Source organism: Danio aesculapii, chromosome 25 (assembly GCF_903798145.1).
Source record: "Danio aesculapii chromosome 25, fDanAes4.1, whole genome shotgun sequence".
Taxonomy (NCBI): domain Eukaryota; kingdom Metazoa; phylum Chordata; class Actinopteri; order Cypriniformes; family Danionidae; genus Danio; species Danio aesculapii.
In genome coordinates, this window is record NC_079459.1 from 35028607 (window position 1) to 35037807 (window position 9201).

At 34.4% G+C, this 9201-nt stretch overlaps 1 long non-coding RNA gene across 1 annotated transcript; it reads left to right on the forward strand.

Annotated features, from left to right (window-relative positions):
* The first annotated feature begins 1717 nt into the window (after positions 1-1717).
* On the forward strand, positions 1718-5422 carry LOC130219591 (uncharacterized). Its single transcript, XR_008836074.1, has 3 exons — positions 1718-1983; positions 2984-3206; positions 4760-5422. It is a non-coding gene; the product is annotated as an uncharacterized LOC130219591 (long non-coding RNA).
* Positions 5423-9201: the final 3779 nt, after the last annotated feature.

The following is a 9201-nucleotide window of genomic DNA, read 5'->3' on the forward strand; positions in this document are numbered from 1 at the left end:
AATCACTCATTGCAGGTATTAATGTGATTTCAATGAGATTTGTTGTGTAAATCACAACATAAGAAGCAGAAATCTATATAAGTGTACCTTTGAAAACTTGCATTTTATATTTAGGCAGTATAAATGTGGTTTTATGATAACAAATTAAGTCTAAATATGCACAAAATAGTTGAAATGTGGTTATTAAATGACCCCAAAAGGACATCCAATTCAATTTTATTTGTATAGCGCTTTTTACATCTAATCCATTTTTATTATTCTTTGAAATTAATGATATGGCAAATTCTGATTGTTAAAACTTATACTCGGCCATCAGTTTTTCTGCAGGCATAAGGAGCGAAGCCAGTTACCCAGAATGCTTCAGCGAGTCACTAATAGGAGCTTTTACAGCAGGGATATGGCACCACACTGAAACCACAGTGACTAAGGCGATATAGATGAGTCGAGAGCGCTGCCAAAACCACCAAACCACAGTCAAAACCCACAAAACTATCACTTTTACTTGAGTCACTTTCAATAACGCCGGCTGTAGCATCTGGCAGAGCACAAGAGATACTTAGATTCATCAAACTACATGAGAAAGCACATTCCACAAGCAGTTAAAACCAGACTGTACAAGTTGCATAAACCATTAGCAATTTAATGCTGCAAAGCAATGCTGCACCAATCAGATGTAGCATAACTGCAAAAATAATCAAGTGGGAACACTACATTTAAATAATAATTGATGCAACTTTTACAGTCTGATGATCTTTTAAACTGTATTTATTTGCAATCAAATATGAGCAAAGTTATGAATTATTACAACGTTCATGTACATGAAAATTATGATTTTAATTTATTTTTGTAATGAAAACCTTAAATAATTTGACACAAATGTAATATCAAAAAATAAATGTATATATATATATATATATATATATATATATATATATATATATATATATATATATGTTGTTGACCTAATAAACTACATGCACATAAAAGTATTTTCTTCTAAAATACACAAATTAAAACGGTTAATATTCACAATATGTACAGTAATTATTTAAGTTATCATATTTAAATTAATTATATGAATAACATACAGTAAAGTGAAAGCAAGCTGCCAAAACTAATCTGCAAGTAAAATTATAGTTTGATAATCTTCCTAAAAAAACATGACTGCATTAAATAAATAAATATATAATGTACTAATTTAAATATAAATTATAACAGTTATGTTCAATTTTTGTTGTATATTACTACATACTGTATACCTAATATTTTAAAGTACATAAGCATTGTCAAAACATAAGAAAACATTGTTCACAGGACTTCTGAATATGGAAAATATGTGTTTAAATATTATGTTTTCATTTCATGCTCCACATTCTATCATTAGACACTCAATATTGTCTCATTGAGAACTATAGCACCTTTCTGGAAGACCTATAAGAAGGTTTATGAATTATAGAAATGCTAGTATGATATGAAAGTTTACCTCACCTCAGAGCATCAGCAGAGGAGTTGATGTAGTTTCTAGCATTGTTCGAGACTCTGAGATCAGCCTGGATCTCGTAAAGCGGTTCCTTCAGTCTCCAGTGAACTTCAAGACGTCCAGATGAAGGATTATTGTGCTGTGGGACAAAGAGAGACTCATTTGAGCACATCATTATTATTCTGTGCTGCGCGCCGCGGATCTGCTGTGATCGCGCTCCGTTCACGCGCTCCTCCATTTTATTACAGGGAACGCGCTTTAAGAACAGCCAAAATCACCGTCCGAAAGTATATCAAGTTTATCTGGAAAGACGTAAGATCGATATTAAACGCAAAATATTTGGATGTGAACGTCAGAAATCGACTTGTCGCCTCTGTTTGCTCCATTAACGCCCATTTCACGAGGAGCTGAGGAGAAAACAACCGCGTAAAACACGTCAAAGCGTTAATATGTTTAACATGCGCTATATGAATTAAGAGGAAGTGTGTATTTTGCTGCAGGAAGTGAGTATTAATAACTTCATATAAACTTTGAGCTCGTAAAAATAATTTGGATGTGACCTGTCTCAGATTAAAAACTTATTCTACACCTATAGTGAAAATGAAATGTATTTGGAAAGTTAATAAAAGTGACTAATGTGTGACTGTAAAGAGTTTCATGTCATTTTTATTATCTGAATTACCATGAAATTTAATGATGGTTTAAGGCTACTGTTTATAAACCAAAACGGTAAATCTATCTATCTATCTATCTATCTATCTATCTATCTATCTATCTATCTATCTATCTATCTATCTATCTATCTATCTATCTATCCATCCATCCATCCATCCATCCATCCATCTTTCTTTCTTTCTTTAAAATACCCCAAATTATGCTATGTAAATATTGCTTAATGAGCTAATTGTAGCCTATTAAAGTTTAACAAACTTGTAAACAATGTTATTTTAGTATATTAGAATTTGTAAAATAATAAAAAAATAAAGAATAAATAAACAGAATAATGTGTGAAACATTGCAAAATAGTTTAAAAAGTAAAGCTTTTATAGGAATTTGAATTAAAAAATGAAATATATTTAGGCTAGATTAGATTTATTTGTGTGTGTGTGTGTGTGTGTGTGTGTGTGTGTGTGTGTGTGTGTGTGTGTGTGTGTGTGTGTGTGAATTAACTCTAGAGCAGTAGGAGTTATTAATAATATTAAATAAAATGCTAAGAATAAAAATAATAATGATGAAAGCTATAACACAAAAGAAAAAACAAACTAAATTTGTTAGAATTTTAAATATAGCCCTTTAAAGAAAATATGTTAAATATGCCTATATAAATAACTAAAATATTATATAGGTCTAAATGTAAAATATTAAGAAACAGATTAAGTCCAGGAGTTTAAATAGTGTTTAGTTTTGTTCCAGAATGTGCAGTGACATTTCACTAATATCCTGCATCTGTGTATTCATTCCTCCGTCTGGATGCTAATAATCATTCGAGGCTCATGTTTCCAGCGACAGACAGACAGACGGACGGTAATGTGATCATCTATAAGAGGAGCTCCAGAAACCAGGAGTCCCGGCTCGGGTTGACGGAGGCCGCGTGTCCCGCCCTGACCCCGGCGAGGAGGATCAGTTCAGCACTGAATGTCGAGCCTCAACGCATTCAAATCAATCAGCCCGTGTGACGTCATCAGGCACGTGACCGGTGCGGTTCGCCGGAGGTGTTTGATCTGAGGTCAGGTGACTTTCCCATCTTGGGAAAGAGCTTCATAAAAGAATTGGGCTGGGATATGATTGGTTACCACTAAAATCAGATGAAGCTAAACTGTACTATTAATAATAGGAGTGTTTATTTAACTGTAACTGGCTGTACATTTTATTTAATTCTAATAATTTGACATTAAGTAATTACGTAGTATAGACTATTTCAATGTGGTCATGTCATTGGCCCATGAACATTTCCTGCTTGTTATTAAACTATTTCACAACTGTAACGAGGCAATTCAATCATAACGTTGAATGTTAAAACAGCTATTATGACATAATTTATCAATGTGTGCCTCTTTTTGGACTCTCGAAAGCTATGGAAATTAAAAATATGAAACAGGAAATACGCTGGGACCTTTGTTTTTGTTTACATCCCACAAAATGGTTATTTATTTATTCATTTTGTACAAAATTGCTAATATTTCTCATTATCTAAGTATATTATTATGTTACATATGTAACACAATAGAATGTATAAATTATATATATATATATATATATATATATATATAAATAATTTTACATCAAAATAAAATACCTATTGATATCATTATATAAATATATTATGTTTTATATTTAGAATCTTTGAGATATTTATAATTAGATATTTTATTAACTATACAATTATTTAACTGTGTTTTTTAATATTTAATTCCTAAATAATTACATTAATAATAGATAATTTTTTTTGATATACATTTGAAGTCAGAATTATTCGCCCCCCTTTGAATTTTTTTTTTTTTTAATAAATATTTCCCGAATGATGTTTAACAGATTCAGGAAATTTTCACAGTATGTCTGATAATATTTTTTCTTCTGGAGAAAGTCTTATTTGTTTTATTTCAGCTAGAATAAAAGCAGTTTTATATTTTTTAAACACCATTTTAAGGTCAATATTATTAGCCCCTTTAAGCTAATTTTGTTTTTCCATAATCTACAGAACAAACCTTCATTATACAATAACTTGCCTAATTACTCTAACCTGCCTAGTTACCCTAATTAACCTAGTTAAGCCTTTAAATGTCACTTTAAGCTGTATAGAAGTGTCTTGAAGAATATCTAGTCAAATATTATTTACTGTCATCATGGCAAAGAGAAAATAAATCAGTTATTAGAGATGAGTTATTAAAACTATTATGATTAGAAATGTGCTGAAGAAATCTGCTCTCTGTTAAACAGAAATTGGGTGAAAAAAAATAAACAGGGGGGCTAATAATTCTGACTTCAACTATATATATATAATAAATAATTTAAAGATTATGCACATGTTTAACAAATACTTATATTCTCCTCTTGTCCGTCAGCTGATGTGGGATCTGCTTTTCACGCTGTACTCTCTCAGCCGTTATCTGTGTGTTTCTCAGATTCGTCAGATTAGTATAGATGCAGCATCTGTGTTTCATTGGCGCTGGAGTAATGATAAACACACTCGTACAGCTGATCCAAAAGCCACAGTTCGCACGGATGGAGGTGAGTGCTGGATACATTACTGTTAAAACACCTCTGGATTTATTTCTTCAGGCCCTGAAACCCCAGAGAGGCCGACCCTCCACTCGCTCTGCAGGATTATTGTGGATTTTCGAGACCGCCTCGTCCTACGCAATCAGATGAAGAGACTCGCAGACTGCACTGACACTGGGTTAAGTTGTGCAGGATTCCTCTTTGTCAGATTTGACTCTTCTGACTCATCTGATGGAACAAATGAAAACTTTACTCATTAATCACTGACCAGTTTTTCACAGTAGCTGACATTCAGATTTAACATGCTACAGTGCACTGTCAAAAAATATCTGTCAATCAATTCACAAGTGATTTCCATTTATTTGCGGTGGTGAATTGCATTAATGGATGTTGATCTCTGCTCTGTCGACTGTTGATGTTGAAAATTTAACTCTACAGTTTAACTAAATGACTTTTATTGACATTTTAGTAGTTTAAAATAATATAATGTATAAGAAATAATATCTAGAGAAATAACTATGCCCACACCGAATCTGCACAGGTTTTCCGCAGATTTTTAGCCCATCATTAATTCTGTTTCTTTACTTGAGTAAATGTGTGTAAATCTATATTTATTCAGTTTTAAAAGTAATTACAGTAATATTATTGACTAATATGAAAATGTTCATCTGATTTATGCATAATGCAGTTTGTACAGTCATATTTTCTGTCTTTTAGTAGAGATATTATATGAGAGACTTGCTTTGTTTACCAAATAAAGTGAATCTAATTGGATTTGCATTGTAAACATTAAATAAAAGTTTTAGAGATTCTTTTTTATTTCACATATTAAGGTTTTAGTTATGATAATCCCAAAATAATTCAGCATAATCCGCAGATTTTTACCAAAATTCTCAGCAGAAATAGCAGAAAACGTCAGGAGATTCCGTCTGGCCCTAGAAATAACCCTGTAAAATAACATAACAATGTACTGGCAGCTTATTGCAAGGTGTTTGTAGCGTAATATACAGCATGTGCTGTCCACAGTAAAGACTTCATTTTTTCATCTCTAAAACATTTCACAAATCCGTCCCATGCTGTCCTTCCTGTGGCAGAACAACTGATCAATACTTTCATTGTTTCCTGCTTAGACTATTGCAATGCCTTACTAGCTGGCGTTTCCAAAAGGAACATCAACAAACTACAATATGTCCAAATTATCAGCGGCCAGAATTCTGACAGGGACTAAAATCAGAGAACACATCACTCCTGTTTTGGAATCTCTCCATTGTCACCAGTCAGATTCCATATTGATTTTAAAATCCTCATGCTTACCTACACCCTGCACGGTTTGGCTCCACACGATCTGTCTGAACTCTTAACTTGGTACTCCCCATCACGTGACCTCCGTTCCTCTGACTCTTTTAACAGTCCCCTCCACTCGTCTCTATGGGTGACCGGGCTTCCCCATGACATTAGACACATTCAATCTTTTAAATTGTTTAAATCATCCTAGAAAAAATCACTACTTTAAACTTGCCCATTCATGAGGTGTGCAGTTTTGGTTTATGTTTATAGACATTTGAATGTTTTATCAATTGTGAATGTTTTAGCCTGAATGATTCAATTTTACTAGTTGTTTTATTTCTGTATTTTATGTGTAAAGCGCTTTGAGAATTAAGTTTTAAAGGCGCTATATAAGAATAAATTATTATTATTATTATTATTATTATTATTATTATTATTATTATTACTAACCCAGACAATAAAGCACTGCAAACTATTAAACATGATAATAAAAGTCACTTTTTACATCTTTTCAAGATTAAAAGTTGTTGTAATGAAAGATCAATAACCCACAATGCAATTCAACAACACAAATGAATGAGGAAAAACAAAAACATGAATCATAAAATACGGACAACTGCTAATTTACAAATATTATTATGAATTATGAATTTCATGAAAGGGTTAGTTTATTCAAAAATGACATTCATATTATTAATTATTTGCCCTCATGTCATTCCTAACCCTGAGAACTCTGTTCATCTTCAGAGCACGAATTAAGATATTTGAGGTTGTAGGTCAGTGCTCATGAACGTGCGCAATATACTGACACTGAGCAGAAGAAAACGTTAAGTAAAGTCATTATTTTTGTTTTATGTGTACACATAATTATTCTCGTAGCTTCCTAATAGTCTAACTGAACCAGCCTAATCTCACAAGGAAATTTAAATATGTTACGTATTTTCAGAATAGTGGCTAATTTGTACGATTTCATTCGTCCGATTTCCAACATTCGATTTTAAAAAGGAGGCGTGCCCCCAAACTCCACCCCTAATCTACCGCTCATTATGAGATGTGGAAATTGCATTAAAGCATACGAATGATACAATGTTAACCATGCAATTTAGAGTGGCACGGTGGCTCAGTGGTTAGCACTGTGGCCTCACAGCAAGAAGGTCGCTGGTTCGAGTCCCAGCTGGGTCATGTTGGCATTTCTGTGTGGTGTTTGCAAGTTCTCCCCATGTTGGCGTGGGTTTCCTCTGGGTGCTCCGGTTTCCCCCACAGTCCAAACACATGCGCTATAGGGGAACTGAATAAACTAAACTGGCCGTAGTGCATGTGAAAGTGTATGGGTGTTTCCCAGTACTGGTTTGCGGCTGGAAAGGAATCCGCTGCGTAAAACATATGCTGGAATAGTTGGTACAAGTGGACATGGCATTAGTCACGAGGTGTTAAACAGTGGCACAGATCATCCCGGTGTATGTGTGGGCCTTTATAGATCCCCAAAAAGGACATGGTTATCAGGGCCGGATTAACCAATGGGCATTATGGGCACAGGCCCAGGGGCCCGTGCGCACTTGAGGCCCCTGCGAGGGGGTTGGGGGGGATGCCGAATTCGGAGTGTCTATTTTAGCTAAGTGCAAATTGCGCGCCTCGTTGGAATAAGCTAGTTGAGTTATTCCCGCCCATCACCGTTTGATTGACAGAGACAACATAACTAAAGAGCGCAATTGACAGCAGCATGAGTGGCGTAGCTCATAAAGCGCATGGCAACATGTTTTGACACGATCGATCATGAACCCGGTTTAAATTCAGCCTCTGATGAACACGTTCTTCTTTATTTTTCTCCCACTACATATCAGATCTTGCCTACTCTTCATCACGAGGAGGACAAGTAAGAATCATTAATAACGGCGTGTATTATGGAAGATTCAGAGAACTAGATTGGAAAGGTGTTATAACCAAATCACATGCATTATAATTTTATTTAAAAATATTATATTAATCTTATTTTTTAATTCAACTACAGAGGTGCGGCCAGGTAAGGGGCCTACAAGACATTGTTCCCAGAAGCCTCTGAATTCTTAACCCGGGCCTGATGGTTATCCAAAAAATAGACTCGCAATGCAAAAAAAATGGCATTGTCCCTCTAAGCAACATGTTTGGTTTCAAAAATGTAGCCTTTCCTCAAAAAATGTTGCTAAACATGCAAAACGTTTGCTTTCCTGAGTAACATTGCTTTCAATTATAATTGTTTTGCCAGAAAATGCATTTGCTGGTAAAAACCTTTGCAACACTTCCTTCCTTCATTCTCAATCCTTTGTGCTTTCCCAGAGAAACGGGAAAGCACAAACGTTCCCCCAAAATTCAGTGCTCTTTTCCAAAACTTTCCACTTTCCAGAAACACTTTGCATCTGAGAGCAAAACTCCAGCGTTCCCTAATGTTGCACTTGCTGACAAAACACTTGCTGCACTTGCTGCGAACTGTTGCACAAAACGTGCATTATTTTATCTAAATGTATACACCAGAGAAGAAAATCTATAACTCAAGCTCTTTAAAATGCATTATTCAAACATGAGAGCTACACCAAAATAATGAATTTTGGTCTCAGTACATCACAACTCCTGTGCAAATGAAATTCAAGATAGTTTGACCTCCCGACACCATTGATTTTTGGCATGTTTTGCAATCATAAAATATGCATATACACGAGTTTGATTTGCTCAGTTGTTTTAAATATAGAGCACTGATCATTTCAGAGGTTTGCAATAACATCAGTGTGAGTAGGAATTGTAATTTTTGGATGAACTGTCCGTTTGAATGCACAAAGCTTATCTTTACTTTTAATAATCAGCTATTTGTTTTTCTCATTCACCTTTTCCTCTGCTCTCGAATTCTTTCATTATCTTTCTGGGCTGTCTTTTAAACATCTCATCGCTGAAGCTCGTCTTATCTGATTAAAAGCTAATTAAAACAAAAGATTTATCATCAGGCAGAAACACAAACGCCTGCTTCATTTACAAGCACTAAAATATAACAGATATAATATTGCTTTTTAAGGATGTGCCTGATTTCATCTCTGTTATTCCAGCCAGATCTCACGAGAAAACGTAAGTATTTTACGTTTTGACAGTTTAGTGGCTAATTCGTACGAAATTGTACGATTTTAAAAAAGAGGCGTGGCACCTAACCCCACCCCTAAACCCAACCGTCATTTCCGGATGAGCAAATCGTA